We start from the raw sequence: 16,965 nt of genomic DNA, 5'->3' as shown, positions 1-16,965 counted from the left end.
CTGCTTTTCCCTCTCCCTCTGCTTGCTGCTTCCTCTGCTCACGCTCTTTCTCTCAAATAAATACAGTCTTTAAAAAAATTTCACTCTATGCACTGCATAAGGAAAATAATTGTTTTAGTCATAATTATGCATCGTGAGTACATGATATTTGCTTTGTTCCATGGACTCTAATAAATACAGCAGTTACATACTTCAAACTGTAACTATTCCAACTTCAAGGAGAACTGAAATTTAGATTTACACATATCTATTTATCTTTTGACTTCATTGTCACTGTCAGGCTCTTCCATATTCCCAGAAAAACTGCCATTGTTATGCTATTTATTTACAGCATATTAAAATTCTAACATCACTCTTGACATAATTGGAAATATTACAAAATTACATTTGGGAAGATATACATAGATTCTGTTGATTTTCTATGTGTTTTGATCTGCTGGATATTCTGAAAATTTAACAAGAGAAGAGTTGTAGTTGTACTGAGATCTGTGTCAGTGGAAAGGAAGTGATCTATAGGTGGAAGGGCCAGCTTCCTTACAGAATTCGCAGTGAGGCACAGGCATAAGCAACACATTTTGCAGTCCAAGCAATTCTGCTTTCAGCTGCTTCTTGGCCTGGTGACAACCTTAGACTACAGCCCTTTCTGGAAAAGTAATACAAAGACGGTGGCCTATCGATCAAGAAAACTGATAGCACATAATACACTAAAAAATGGCCATGATGCTCCAAGATGAAAATTGATCCTCACTTATGATCCTAACCAGTAGATCCCAGATGTCCTAGACTTTTTACTTTTAGGTCACATTATAGATACACACACACACACACACACACACATTCATATTTATTTTTAATGAATAAATTACGGCAACTTTAACCCTTACGAGTCTGACTACTAGAAATTAGTTCCACTCTGCGTCGACCCACTGTTACCAAGAGTGACTTAAGGGGCTTTTCATGTATGCTCAGAACTAGTCTGTCGACTCTGATCACTGCAATAGCCACCCCAGTTTTTTCTTTCTCACTTGTCCACTGCTCTGGCTGTGAAGCCACTGGATAAGGCCCAGTAACCACTGCCTGTCTGTAACTGGTTTCAGGTATGCTCTAGACCTCAATGTGCCAGGGTTCTTCTTCCCCAGGCATAACTACATTTTTGTGTCCTAGACTGTAAAGCAGTTTTTGTTTTGTTTTTTAGTTCTGGGGTCTCATATATTTTTTGTGCTAGCTCCTAACCATATCTTACCTGTATGCTTCCCAATACTCATAAAAATCTGGACTCTCTCCTCTAGCATAGAAGTTCAAGTTCAGTGCAAGAGGCTAGACAAGATAGAAACCATCGCTATATCACTTTCTCCTTCGGGTTGTAAGCGAATGTCCTTCAAGTTGGCCCAGGTACCATATGCCCTTTGTGTACATGCTAGTTTATATAGATAGATGGTCACTAGGGATGGAGGACTATGGCTTTATCTGTACTCATAGCATCTGGGAGCTTGATCAGCAATCTATTCATTTATCAATTATTTATTGCAGGTAACGGTTATGTCCTAGCTACTAGGTAGGATGGAACTTACCCTCGTGGAGTTTACATTCTAGAAAGAAGGACAACATAAACAAGGAAGGAAATACACGTGTTTGAGAGCTGGAGGCTGTGCTGATGGCAGGGTAAGAATATTCATCAGCAGAGAGCTGGAGAAGGACGCGGAATTTTTTGCAGAGGGTAGTCATGGAAGGGCGATCCCTGAGAAAAGGTTCTAAAGATGAGGCTTTGGAAACAGCCAAAGAAAGAACATTCTAGGGAGAGGGCTAGGTCCTACAGAAGATAAAGTATGGGTGAGCTCAAGAACAGAAAGGAAACAGGTGTGCTGAGGGGGCTTCTCCTGAAGAGAGTGAAACCAGATTCAGAGAAGGTCAAGTACCCTGTTTTCCTGTAAGGAGGAGAAGAGATATTGAATAATTGCTGGATTGGGATGTGGTATTTTAGGAGTAGGGGGCTCTGTACACACTTTTAAAAGTGGAAATATGATGATAGTCTAATCCAGTAGAAAGGAAGAGTTTGATGATTTAAGACAGAGCAGAGAGCAGAGGAAGTCGGGAAGAGCTGAGAGGGAGGAGAGGCATCTGGAGAGGTTCACATTTGACAGCAGTCAGAGCACTTTCTAGTTGTAATAGAAGATAAATATAGACTCCAGTAGGTTTATAGGTTTGGTGAAGGGACTAGGTGGGATTTCTGCTGAGTTAGCAAATACCCTTTGTTATATGATAAAAAATAAACAGAGGTAGATATGATGAATTACGATGATACTTGACTAGGAGCCAGGTTTCAGGGGGTTTGTTTGTTTTTTTTTTTTTTTTTAATAAAGCAAAGTCTCATGTCCTTTTTTAGATCAACATTCCTTACCACAATTTGGAAAGTCAACTGATTCTTAAATAAAAGAAAGTCTATACATTTACTTTTCACCTGTATTTGTTGGATCATTTACTGTGTATTAAAGACAAAGAAAAGTTCAGTTTTTCAGTCTGGTAGAAATCTTAAATTCCTTGTATGATATGTAAGAATATCTTGGGCCTGTTTTACTGACACAAATGGTTTGTCTTTTAGCTATAAAATGGCTCAGATCAACTGACATTCCTAAATTATTACCTCCAAGAGCAGACTTATCAACAGGAGGCCGAGGAAAGATAAATTTAATATGGGAATAGAATATTGTTCAGAATTTTATTTTTAAACTCACATAAAGAAGTTTTCATAAATCTGAGCACTTCTATTAAAAATTGTCAGTGAGGGCAGCCCTGGTGGCGCAGTGGTTTGGCACCACCTGCAGCCTGGGGTGTGATCCTGGAGACCCCAGGATCAAGTCCCACGTCAGGCTCCCTGCATGGAGCCTGCTTCCCCCTCTACCTGTGTCTCTGCCTCTCTCTGTGTGTCTATATTCATAGACACAATAAATAAAATCTTAAAAAAAAATTGTCAGTGAATCAGAAGAAATTAGGAGGAAGATGCTTATCACAAGCTAAGAAACATGGGAAAACCAATGAAATTGGTTTTATGACACAATACTTCTCTACATGTTTCTTTTACTAATCAACCTTATAATGTATGCTTGTTCTAGAATTAAACTTTGCTTACATTTGGTAGAGCAATGAGTTGATTTTAAGATGACACCTAAGATTTGGAACAGCATATATAATTGTTAGTGTGATCAAGAGGAAAATAGAATGTATATAATACATATTTTATATTTACATACATTTTTAAAATAGTAAAGTAATAAGAACATGTAAAGATGTCTCCAGAAAGATTATTATATATGTACTGTTGCCTCCGGGAAGGGTAACTAAGTAACAGGGGATGACAGGAATGTTTTCATTCCATTTCATTCCTCATCATTATTGATCCATTTGGAAGTGTCACTTGAGTATAAAATTTTGTAAAAGCAAGCAAGCAAGAAAGAAGAAAGACAGAAAGAAGAAAGAGAAAGAAGAAAAAAGAAAGAAAGAAAGAAAGAAAGAAAGAAAGAAAGAAAGAAAGAAAGAAAGAAAGAAAGAAAAGGGAGAAAAGAAAGAACACATACTGATAAATAAGTACTTGCTGTTTATGTAACCGTGTTTCAAGTCCCCTCCCCCATTTCAGAAATCTTCTGAGGAATAAATATAAAGAGCAATATAACTAGAGAGTTAAAATCCCTTATTTTAATATCTGGTTATCTCTTAATTAAAATTTTAACTTAGAACAGAAAGATACTACCATGTTCTATGAAATCAGGAGAGTGTCAAAAATCATACCTCCTCCCAACATTTTCTTTAATAGATAAGATTAACATTGGTGCCAAATTTTAAGAGTAGAAAGCCTTCACTCTATACTGTCTATATTTAAAGTTTATTTATCTTTCCAAAGAGAGAAGTTCCAAGACTAATATGCACAGAAGATAAGAAATTTAAGAAATTAGGTTAACTGCTAGTGTATTTAAATTGCTTAACCTGGTGGTTACAAGTTGTTAAGTTAGAGATATGTATCAGTTTGAGAGTGAATGGCGGTGATAAAAATTTATCCAAAATAATGAGTCACGAGATATTTGGGCCCTAAAAAGATACCACACAACTAAAAATATTAATTTTTACCTTTTAGGAATGTGTCAGCCTGTTAGTTTATTTCTCAAAATAGTTTTTGAAAACTATCACCATAAAGGGTTTACTCTCCAAGGGACTTAGGTAGTGAATCACAGCATCAAGCACCCATAAACACAAATCATCTCTGTCATCAATGTTTGTTCCTCTGCCTTCTACTGCCCCCTTTCTGGTCACCACAAAGCCCAGGCTTGTGGTGAAATGAAATGAAAACTGTCATTTTCATAACCAATTCCCAGACCGTCAGGTCTGTCAAATTTCAGAGGATGCCTGGGTGGCTTAGTCAGGTAAGCATGTGACCCTTGACTTCAGCTCAGGTCATGGCCTCCGGGTTGGGATGGAGCCGGGTGTCAGGCTCCATGCTCAGTGGGGAGTCGGCTTGAGATTCTCTTTCTCTGTCTGCCCTCCCCACCTGCCCTCTCTCTAAAATAAATGAATTAAGAAAAAAACACAGCAAAACTCAGCACTCCGGCTGCACCATCCATCCCTCCCCACGCCCACTATAGACGCCTACTGCATTATAAATCAGTACATGCATTGAGCAACTTTAAGGAATTTGAGATGTGTCATTCTCTTTTATTTTATTTTTTGAAGTTTTATATAAGTAATCTCTTTACCCAACATGGGGCTCAAACTCATGACCCCAAGAACAAGAGTCCAGCACCATAATTTCCATCATTCGAAGTTATCAAGCAGCTGCGGGTCCTGGGACAATTGTGTTGGAGCTGACGTAGATGCGGGCAGGGGTGGTCCCCGGGCTCTCCGTGGGGAGGGCGCCCCGAGGGAGGGCTGGGGGGGTGTACGGGAGGGTCTCGGGCTCTGCCCAGCGGTGCAGGCCGAGGTCCGCATCCGGGCGGAATGGGAGGGGCAGGCCCGCAGCCCCCGGGAGTCCTACAGCGCGTCGCTGGGTGACCCCCCACCCAGCGCTGGGTGAGGCTTGGGTCGGCACCCAGGTGTCCTACTTTGTGTGGGCGCCGCCTCTGCGTCCTGTCCTCGGGGCACCCAGGGATGGGGGGCGCCCAGGGATGGGGGAGAGGGTGCCCAGGGTTGCAGGGGGCACCCAGGGATAGGGGGCGCCCAGGGATGGGGCAGAGGGTGCCCAAGGTTGGGGGGTGCCCAGAGATGGGAGGGCCAAGGGATGGGGGGCACCCAGGGATGGGGGAGCCAGGACTGGGGGGCTCCCGGAGGCAGGCAGAGGCACTGGGTCCCCCACAGGCTGCAGTGGATGCCCCCTTGGTGCCCACGCCCCTCCGACCTGAGGGTCCCCTCAGTGCCCCGTTTGGCAGCTCCGGGCTGTGGCCTCTGTATAGGAGCCGACCATAAAATGGCAGCTTGGGGGCCCCGGGGACTCTGCTCTGGGCTCAGGGCGTGACCCCGGGTCCCGGGATCGAGTTCCGCGTTGGGCTTCCCGCTGGGCGCCTGCTTCTCCCTCTGCCCGGGTCTCTGCCTCTGTGTGTGTGTCTCTCAGGATTAAATAAATAAAATCTTTGAAAATAATAAATTGAATGGCAGCCCCTTTCCAGCCCCGCAGCGTAGAGGCCCTTGTCTTGAGGCCTAATAGTAGAGCCGCAGCTCCTGGGCGAGGATGGCAGCAGCCGGGAGGAGGCCTCCGCACACAGCCCTGCCGCCACCGCGCTGGAACCTGAGATGAGCTTTCCTGTGTTTTCAGCTACGAAGTCCTGCAGTTTTTTTTTTTTTTTTTCTCTTTGTGTTGACTTTTTGTACAGCGGACATTTATTTCACACATTTGACAATTTGACCTTTCTTTTCACTGTTGGATATTCCGTGACTGGGCTATGAAATGCTGACAGAATTTTCAATTTTCAATTTTTTAATTCAGCGAATGAACATCCAGCATATTGTTGGTGTCAGAGCAGAGGCCAGTGCTTCCTCAGTCCTACGTCACCCCCGGTGCCCACGCATCTCAGGCCCCTTCTTGTCCATCACCCTGTTACCCCGTCCTCCTCCCCATCCAGCGACCCTCAGTTGGTTTCCCACGATTAGCAGTTTCTTTTTTTTTTTTTTTAATTTGTATTTATTTATGATAGTCACACCGAGAGAGAGACAGAGGGACAGAGACAGAGACAGAGACACAGGCAGAGGGAGAAGCAGGCTCCATGCACCGGGAGCCCGACGTGGGACTCGATCCCGGGTCTCCAGCATTGCGCCCTGGGCCAAAGGCAGGCGCTAAACCTCTGCGCCACCCAGGGATCCCGATTAGCAGTTTCTTATGGTCTGTCTCCCTCTCTGATTCTGTCATCTTTTGATTTTTCCTCTCCTCCCCTAGGCTCCTCTGTTTTGTTCCTTAAATTCCACATGAGTGAGATCATATAATTGATCTTTCTCTGATTGACTTATTTTGCTTTGCATAATACCCTCCACTTCCAGCCACATTATTGCAAATGGCAATATTTCTTTTTTTCTTTTTTCTTTTCTTTTCTTTTTATTTTTTTTCTGATGGCTGAGGAATATTCCATTGTATATAGAGACCACATCTTCTCTATCCATCATCTGTCGATGGACACCGAGGCTCCTTCCACAGTTTGGCTATTGTGGATATTGCTGCTGTGAACATCGGGGTGCAGGTGTCCCGGCGTTTCACTGCATCTGTATCTTTGGGGTAAATCCCCAGCAGTGCAATTGCTGGGTCGGAGGGCAGGTCTATTTTTAACTCTGAGGAACCTCCACACAGTTTTCCAGAGTGGCTGCACCAGTTCACATTCCCACCAACAGTGCAGAGGGTTCCCCTTTCTCCGCATCCTCTCCAACATTTGTGGTTTCCTGCCTTGTTAATTTTCCCCATTCTCACTGGGGTGAGGTGGGATCTCATTGTGGTTTTGATCTGTATTTCCCTGATGGCCAGTGATGCGGAGCATTTTCTCATGTGCTTGTTGGCCATGTCTAGGTCTTCTCTAGAGAAATGCCTGTTCATGTCTTCTGCCCATTTCATGATTGGATGTTTGTTTCTTGGGGTTGAGTTTGATAAGTTCTTTATAGATCTTGGATACCAGCCTTTTATCTGATGTGTTATATGCAAATATCTTCTCCCATTCTCTAAGTGACACTGACAGAGAATTTGAAAACTGACAGAGAATAATACTATTCTCGGAGCTGAGCAATATTGCTTTTTCTTGGTCATGAGCCAAGTGAAAATATTAATTTTAATTATAAATATAATACTTTGAAATTCCTGTGATGATAAATTCAAGACTCTTGAAAACTAAAAGTTCATCTGAAGTTGGCACCTGCGGAGTTATTACTGAGTTAGCCCTAGAAAACTGATTTGTGGACAGTACATAAAATTATACAATTCAGCAACAAATCAGACAAAAAGTGAACTTTTTGTCTTCTTAATATTGTATTATTTCTGTAAAATGAGATCTACTTCTTTGTATGAGTCAGAGCAGAGCTAAAAAGAGGTGAGTTAGCAATATTTATAGTATATTCTATGAGACATAGAGCTTTTTTTGCATTGTGAAAGAAAAAGTAGAAGGAAAGGTAATGACTTGCTGACTGCGTGTTTGGGGGGTGGCAAAGGGCCACACTGAAGTGCAGAGGGACGAGGTGAAAGATGGCAGTTGTTGCTCTCACTTCAAGTAGCACCAATCATAAGACATGAGAACCGAAAAGAGGATAGTGCTCTAGGAACTACTGCCTCTATCAGCACAGGGCTTTGTAGAATCACAGAGCCTTAGAATGCGTAAAACATTCTTTTGGGGGGCACCTGGCTGGCTCAGTCAGTAGAGTGTGCGGGTCTTAATCTCAGGATTGTGAATTGGAGCCCCATGTTTGGTGTACAGATTACTTAAAATCTTAAAAAAAAAAAAAAAGACAAAATTTGTCTTCATGGATTTACATAAGTAAATCAGATTTTCTTTGTAAGTATTTGCCTTTTTGCTGGGATTGTGGGCCATTAAAACATTGATTTTGATTTTCATTTCCATTTACAACTGGTTGAATAATAGAAACGAAGTATATGCAACCTATGATCAATCCTTGGGGTGACAGACATCAAGGGGAAAAACAGCTGATGTTAAAATAGAAATAATTGAGCTAGTGCTGCATGTCACGTCAAGACAAGTGTGCTACTGGAAATAGATTGAATTTATTAGGGCAGCTTTCCCAACCTCTTGTTAAATCAGTGATGTGATTTCATTTGGTCATTGTGAGAAAAACTGATTTCTTTTAATATCAAGAGTCACTGTCTATGTTTCGTGGATTATGCTGTTAAATAAAAAGATTTTAGACCTTTAAAGCATTCTTAAATCAGGCAAAGTGAGGAAAAGAAATAAAACCTTGGCACCTGAAACAAAGACAGGAAATAATTTAGCATATATGGGGTATTAACTTTGCTAAGGAAGAGGGTAATTTGCTAAGTCCTGCTGTCACGGGCGGCTGCTGAGCACACGACTTCCTGAGGACTTGGGAGTTTTTAATTCATTAAAACTAGTGAGAGAGTGAGGCAGTGGACAGCTTGTTTACAGCAGCAGGAGGGCGTCAGGCCAGGAGCCCCCCCAGGAGCCCAAGGCCAGCCTCAGACCCGGAGCTGAATACCCAGGCGGGGGTGTCTGTGAGGAGCCAGGTGACTAAGCGCCACAAGGGCCCACAGCAGGTGGAAACAAATTCAGAGTCTGCCACTGGGTTGGAATAAGCAGGGCTCGGGGGGGGGTTTGAGCAACTTGGACGCTGTTTGAAAACATTACGATCAATTATTTTGAGATTATGAATAGTCACTAATGTAGAATGTCTTTCAGAGTATGGGTTCCGGACAACGAGTGTCTGGTTCTTCTCTCGGACCGAGCCAGTTTCTGCACTCGGTCCTACCTAAGATTTTGATTCTTTTATTTTTTCATCATGGAAAAGTTCAGGATTCAATCCATATAGATTGATGACTAAAGGTCTGTATTTTGGACAAAGAACTATTACTCCAGATTCTAGTAGTTGCCTCTCAAACATTATTTTCAATCATTTTAATTCCTCCCTGGTGAAGAAACTTCCCATCCCAAATCCCACCTTATTAAAGGCTAAAAATGCCAGAGATTCATGTTTTCTGCTTTCAGCTCATTTTGGATCTGGAGAAATTGAGAATTCTTCTGGAGAGCTTCGGTTGTAGACAATTTCTTTTCTCCTTTTAATGTTTCGTGTAAATTAGGGTGCTTAAATTAGGGTGCTTTAGTGTTCATCTTATAGACATCAAATGAATGTCAAGAGAAGCCAGTGCAAGGGGCTGACATCCGAATTAGGTCTAGAACCATCTATTCTGGATTTCTTGTTATATCAGATATTAAATTTCCATTGTTTGAGTCACCTTTAATCAGAAATATCGCATTTGCCACAGAAAGAACCTTGACCCAATGTGTAGTCAGCTTATTTATCTCAAATCACCATGGAAAAAGGTAAATTGCCCGATCAGTAGTCTGAATCAATTTTTTTTTCTTCTCTTCCCTGTTGCCACTGCTTCACATAGCAAACAATACACAGAACAAAAACTGTGTAACCTTAACGTATTACTCTTATTTTATAGATCAGTTAGCATAACCATGGATGTCTCATCGGGTATATGTATATGACATAGAATATAACAGAATTTTCTTAGAACAGAATCATTTTTAAAACTGCCACAGTAGTAGAGAATATATAAATTACACTATGCTGTTCTTAAAGATGTAAGGAGGGGAGGGGTGCCTGGGTGGCTCAGTCCATCGAGTGTCTGACTCAGTCCGTTGAGTATCTGGTTTGGGCTCCACGCTTAGGACTGTGCCTGCTTAGGATTCTCCCTGTCTCCCCCTCTCTCTACCCCTGCTCTCCTTTAGCACTCTCTCTGTCCCTCTCAAAATTTATTTATTTATTTATTTATTTATTTAAAAAATAAAAGATACAAGTATTCCTGAGGATTTTCTGACCAGGCAATAATTCAAACTTAACCCTAACACTATACAATTAATGCTTCTCTCAGTTTCTCATTCTCCCCCTTTCATCTTAACATATACAACATATTAAAAATGTCTTCATTCCAAGCACATAAGTAAATGCGGAAAGTTAATGAATTATTATAAAGCAAACGAACATCTTTGCAATTGTCAACAAGGTCAAGAAATTAAATTTTGCTGGCAAATCTGTCCTTTTGGCCCAACACAATCACAAGTACTTTGTCTCCCAGAAAAATCCACTAGCCTTTTTAATAGTAATCACTTCCTTGTCTTCTTTTACATTTTGTCACTTTACGGGTCACTCTGAACATAGTTGAGTGTTGTCCATGTTGAAAGTTTAATATGCCTCTCTAGTCTCTATTCATCTTAATTCATCATCTATTCATCTTCCTCCCTTTCATTTCCTTAAACTTTATTTGCTGAAAAAACTGGGCCAATTGAATTTAGAATTTTCCACAGACTGTGTTTTACCAGATTGGAGCCTCATCGGATGATTCAGTATGATGATGAGCCCTTTGTATTTCTTGACAAGTGGCAGCTGGATCCAAAGACTTTATTAGACTCAGATTCTATCCTTTTGATAAGACTACAGGCATTGCTATATTCTTTCATCAGGAACACTGGTTGTCTCTCTTTTCATGATAGTAGATGTTGACACTCAGTGCAGGAGTCCATTAAGAGGTAGTAAAGTGGTGATATTTGAATCCTATTATTTCTTTTAATTGATTGGCTGGGAAACCTCTGTGAAGGGACTCCTTCACTCATCTATCATTTACTTAAAGTTCAAATACAAAGAGAAGCAATTGCTAGGTGTTCTCTTTTATTTCTCAATTTTCAAGATTAAAAATTTCCTTTTTTTCTCCATATGTGACCAGTTACTTTATATTATGACGACCATATTTGTTGGATTTACCCAATTTAATTACTATTTTTATAAAAAACTCAAGTTGTCCCATCTCTTGACCAGTCGGGTTTCTTGCAATTGGCTCTTGAGTCTTTAAGATGTGACCCTAATAGTCTGGTGGCTTCCTTGCTGTCTAGTATAACAAAATGTATTAGTTTTCTGTTGCTGAGTAACAAATCACCACAAATTTGAAGTCTTAGAACAGCATACATGTTTGTATCTCACAGTTCTGTAGTTCAGAAGTTCAGCGTTGTGTGGCTGGGTCCTCTGCTTAGAGCCTTACAAGGCTGAAATCAAATTTTGAATGAATTCAAATTTTGAATGAACTCTGAAGAGTTCAAAAGAAGGCTTGCTTTGGGTCACGTGGGTGGCTTAGTCGGTTAAGTGTCTGCCTTGGGCTCAAGTTGTGATCTCAGGATCCTAGGACCGAGTCCTAGATGGGGCTCACAGTTCAGTGGGGAACCTGCCTCTCCCTTTGCCCCTTCCCCTCTCCTGATCTCTCTCTCTCTTTCTCTCTCTCTTTCTCTTTCTCAATAAATAAAATATTTAAAAAAAAAGAATTGCTTTCACATTTATTCCTGTTATCAATAGATCCTCCGTGTTATAGGATTGGGGTGCCCATTGCCTTCCTGGCTCTTGACTAGTGGTCACAATCAGGTCTTGGAGTCTTTATGCAGGTTCTTTTCACATGATTCCTTCTCTGTCTTCAAGACAGGAGTGACATGCCAAATCTCCCTTGTACTTTGTGGGGGTTTTGTTTGTTCGCTAGCTTTGTTTCCAGCTTTATTGAAGTGTAATTGACAATAAAAATGGTAAGATATTTAAAATGTAAAATGTGATGATTTGACATATGTCTCCATTGTGCTTTCAGTTTCTGATTTTACAACCTGCAGGAGTAAACTCTGTGCTTTTTGATTAGGTCAGCTAACTAGGATAGTCTCCGTATCTTTGGGATTTTAATGTCATCTGCAAATCCCTTCACAGCAGTATCTAGATCAGTGTTTGGTTAAATAGCCAACAGGAATCTGGGTGTGTGTGTGTGTGTGTGTATATATATATATATATATAGATAGATATAGATATAGATATAGATATATGAAATACATAATATTACATGTAACCTCATAAGTTCATACTAACATTTTTAATTCAAATTCAGGACTATAAGATTTTTACTTAATTTGCATATTACATTTGTATTTCCATTTTCCAGCCAGGAATTCTGGTTTTCAAAGACACATGTAATGAAAGGAATTAGAGTTTCCCATAATTATTTATTACTTTATAACATAATACACATACAACTATTTCAGAATGGCAGTGCTAATAGTAAAACCACTGATAAGCGTGCATACTGAAAAAATTTAAACTTAAAACTTAATAAAACATCTTGTACATTCTCTGACCATTAAAAAAAGTTGTATCGTTGGCGTGCCTAGGCAGTTCAGTCAGTTAAACATCTGCCTTTGTGTCAGGTCATGATCTCAGGGTCCTGGGATGAAGCCCTGCTTCAGGCTCTCTGCTCAGGGGGAGTCTGCTTCTTCTTCTCCCTCTGCCTGCTGCTCCACCTATCTGTGTTCTGTCTCTGTCAAATAAATAAATAAATAAATAAATAAATAAATAAATAAATAAATCTTAAAAAAATAATATTGTCTATATTCTCAAATCATATAGCTCTTACTATACTCCTCTTTTTTTTAATTTTTTTATTTTTTTTATTTATGATAGTCACACGGAGAGAGGGAGAGGCAGAGACACAGGCAGAGGGAGAAGCAGGCTCCATGCACCAGGAGCCCGACATGGGATTCGATCCCAGGTCTCCAGGATCGCGCCCTGGGCCAAAGGCAGGCGCCAAACCACTGCGCCACCCAGGGATCCCTATACTCCTCTTTTAACTCTCATTTTGTCTGAAGTTTACAAGTAAACTGTTTGGAAGTCTTTTGATACCAGTGCACCTCCGTGGCTCAGTTGGGTAAGCATCCCACTCTTGGTTTCAGCCCAGGTCATGATCTCCTGGGTTGTAAGACTGAGCCCCATGTGAGAGGGGCTCCCTGCTGAAAGATTCTCTCCCTTGCCCTTTCCCCCACTCATTCACTCACTCTCTCTCAAATGAATAAATAAATCTTTACCAAAAAAAAAAGAGAACTCCTGTAATAACTAAAAGAGTTTTATAGTTTCTATAGAATATAGAATTTTATGTCCAAAAATTTTATAGACTATTTCTTGGTGTTATCCACTTTAAGTCAGTATTTTTAAGTATGCAATGTGATCTTTCATTAAGTAGTTTTAAGGATTTTTTTTAAATTCAGAAAATGTTGGGACACCTGGGTGGCTCAGCGGTTGAGCATCTGCCTTCCACTCAGGCCATGACCCTGGATCGAATCCCACGTCAGCTCCCTGAATGGAGCCTGCTCCTCCCTCTGCCTGTGTCTCTGCCTCTCTCTCTCTCTCTGTCTCTCTCTCTCTGTGTCTCTCATGAATAGATAAATAAAATCTTTTTTAAAAAAAATTCAGAAAATGTTATTTCTAAGTTTAACAATCCCTCTACATTTTACATATATATATAGACATACACTTACCCATATATACATACATATGCTTGTATATACATACATATACACACACCTGACTAAAAACACACACATATATATTACTTTAATTTTGTTCCTTTAAATCTGTTTTCATTTTTTAGATTTTCCTTCTTTCTATTTCTTTGAAGGCTATTTATTGTATTTGTTCATTTTAATTTTATTATATTTTAATTTTAATGTTCTAATTTTTATTTTATTATTATTGTTTTTAAAGATTTTATTTCCAAGCAATCTCTACACCCAGTGTGGGGCTCAAACTCACAACCTCGAGATCAAGAGTCACATGCTCCACCGACTGAGCCGGCTAGGTACCCCTTAATGTTTGAATTTTAAATTTTCTAAGTTTTGTCTGAGTTTTAGCAACTCATTTCTGAGCTTTTCTTTTCATTCTTACTAATACTTTTTTCTTATATTTGTTAACATTTTCCTAATATCTTTTTCCTCATTTTGTTCTGTTCGTAGGTGTGTCTTCTGGTGTTCTTTTATTTGTAGAAATGTTATTCTGTATTTATTGTATTTTTCTTATTGTAATTATGTATAGGGTTGGATATTCATACTTTTATTCTTAGTTTTCCTAAACTTTTATTTATTTTTTTTAATATTTTATTTATTTATTCATGAGAGACCCAGAGAGAGAGAGAGAGGCAGAGACACAGGCAGAGGGAGAAGCAGGCTCCACGCACGGAGTCCGACGCGGGACTCAATCCCGGGCCCCCAGGATCACGCCCTGGGCCGAAGGCAGGCCCCAAACCGCTGAGTCACCCGGGTGTCCCATTTTCCCTAAATTTTTAGAAGGAGGTTTGGTTCAGGAGAGCTTTTCTAACACTATAGGGCTCCCTCTTCTCAAGCATGCACATTGTGTTAAAACTATGACAGCTTGCATTCTGGACTTTTCTAGTTCTGTTCCCCTTCCCTACATTTCTCTGGATTTTGTCAAACTCAGGTCAAGTGAACACATACTAGCAAAATGGCTCACGCCCTACGCGCTTATTCTAAGAATAGAGACTACTCTATCTTGTTCAGTATTGTATATCCTGCAGCTAGGACAGTGTCTGGCACACAGGGACTCGGTAAATGTCTGAATGAATGAATGTGTACGAACGCATCACCTTCCAATTCCACCAACCTTAGCCCCACACGGCAGCTGAATTGAGTTGATGGCCAAGCGAACCAATCATGACACAAGTTCTTTGCAGCTTCAACCTATTTCTCCTTAGGGCATCTTTAGGTCGGGGGCCCCTAGATTACGTAAGGTTGGCTACTTTAGGATTTATTCATATAATTCTGTGATAGGTGCTGGTATTAAAGATTTAAAAAGGCAGAGCGCTTGCCATTTGCAACAAGAAACACATGTGTTACCTGGGTGGCGTGAGAACGCTGAGGCTCCACCTAAGAGGAATGCCCAAACCTTACCTTACCTTACCTTACCTTACACTGTCAAGAAAGGAAGCGGACAGGAAAAGCGAAAGGCAAGAGGCTAAGCGGCAGGAAACCTGAAGGGAAGGAAAGGAAAAAGGGCCGTCCCCAAAGGAACAAAAACGGTCAAGGCCCGGGGCCTTCCTCCCACCTTTTTTGGGAGGGGAGTGGGAGGGGGGGGAGTTGGGGGGTCTTGGGGTTTCTTTTTCGTTTTCTTTTCTTTTCTTTTTTTTTTTTCAGGGGGGGTCTTGCTTTTTCTTTTTCTTTTTCTTTTCGATTCTTTCTTTCTCTCTCTCTCCTTGTCTTCTCTTCTCTTCTCTTCTCTTCTCTTCTCTTCTCTTCTCTCCTCTCTTCTTTCCTTCCTTTTTTCCTTTTCCTTTTCCTTTTCCTTTGGGCCGGGTCAGAGAAATCACTTGGAGTGTTGTTTATGCCCACATCCCAAGCACTGTAGAACAGACCAGGTGAAGGAAATGAGGGGCTGGGTTTGGGAAGTGGTCCAGAGGAGAGCTCTTGAAGGAGCCCTGGAGGGAAGAGGAAGCCTGCTAAGTTTAGGGGAAACGTTAAGAGTGTATCTTGGTTTTTAATTCCCACAGCAGCGTATTCTGAATTCATGTAGAGTGCTTACAACATTCGCTGTAATTAAAGTTAGGGTTTTTTTGTTTTTTGTTTGTTTTGGTTTTTAGTAAAATTGTTTGGGCTTTGTCTTCGTCCGTTCAGACTGCTGTAACAAATTACAGTAGACCGACCAGCTGGGAAGCAGCATGCATTCTTTTCTTCGCAGCGCTGGAGCCTGGAAGTCTGAGGTTCGAGGCCCGGCGCTCCGGTGAGCAGCCGGTTACCTACTGCCCACCTCTCATTACACTGCATGGCCTCGAGCAGAGAGGGGATGCAAGCTCTCTCCTGATGGTTGCTTTTAAGCAAAGATTTACTGGGGTCCCTGCTTCGCTAAATGTGGAAATGTTAGTACAAAAGGGTTTTTCTGTACCAAACTTCTGTAGATTTTTCCCGTTGGTTTAATACTTCTCTTTTCCTTTGAAGCTCCAGCTGTAACAGTAGCTTTTGGTCACCTGGTTAAAATCATGGGTGCAGTCTTTATGTCTTTTTATCCCTCAGGACTTAGGGCAGTGCCTGCAGCAATCCTGGAAATTGAGCCTAGGTCTTATTCTTGTGTCTAAATTAGCTGATGCATTAAAATATTAAATTGTTTAAAGATGAAATTGAGTATCCATGCTTTACATTTTGAATTTTTATAGCAACTTTGGATGCAAGTAGTTAAGTAGAGATGAAACACAGCTGTCCAGATGCTGGAGTTATCAAAAGACTTCATAAGCAAGCAGTTCTTTAGAAAAATGAGCTCTTTTGTTCAATCCCCATAGCAGAGTCCACATTGATTTGTACAGAAAAATTCCATTCCACAAATAGAGTAAGAGTAGAAATTAAGGAACTTTTTAATGCATGTAACACTTTTTTTCTGAGTCTAGAAAAAAATAATCAGAGTCCACGTAACTTATGGGAATGATCGTGGTAGATCTACAATAATTTATGTCTTTTTCTTGATGTTAAGATCTAAATTCCCTTTTAAAAATTTGTATTATCCATGAAGTTTCTTCTGATGCCACCATCAGAATTTTAGACTACTGAAATACTCTTTAGTAAAAACATATCTTTAAAATTAAAACATTTAATAGTTTATTAGAATGAACTCATAAATTTAATCTATGTAATCAAAGACTTACTCTATTTCATTAGAAAGGGGGGAAAGAAATGGTCTGATTGTTCCCTGCCTCCATGGTCAACATTTCGAATAAACTGATGTCTCTTCCTCTTTGAACCTACTCACGGAAGGAATTACTAAATTGAAGCGCTATCCTATTCCATCCAGTTTTTTGCAGGTCAAAACAGGCTAGATTCTTCCTATCGGCGTTTGAGAACGTTTTGACTAAAATAGCTAAACCTCGAAGATGATGTTTCACATGGTGCATACATTTTAAACCATATT

Source organism: Canis lupus, chromosome 18, assembly GCF_011100685.1.
Source record: "Canis lupus familiaris isolate Mischka breed German Shepherd chromosome 18, alternate assembly UU_Cfam_GSD_1.0, whole genome shotgun sequence".
NCBI lineage: Eukaryota > Metazoa > Chordata > Mammalia > Carnivora > Canidae > Canis > Canis lupus.
The sequence above is the reverse complement of the archived record's forward strand: the minus strand, read 5'-3'. Positions refer to the sequence as shown.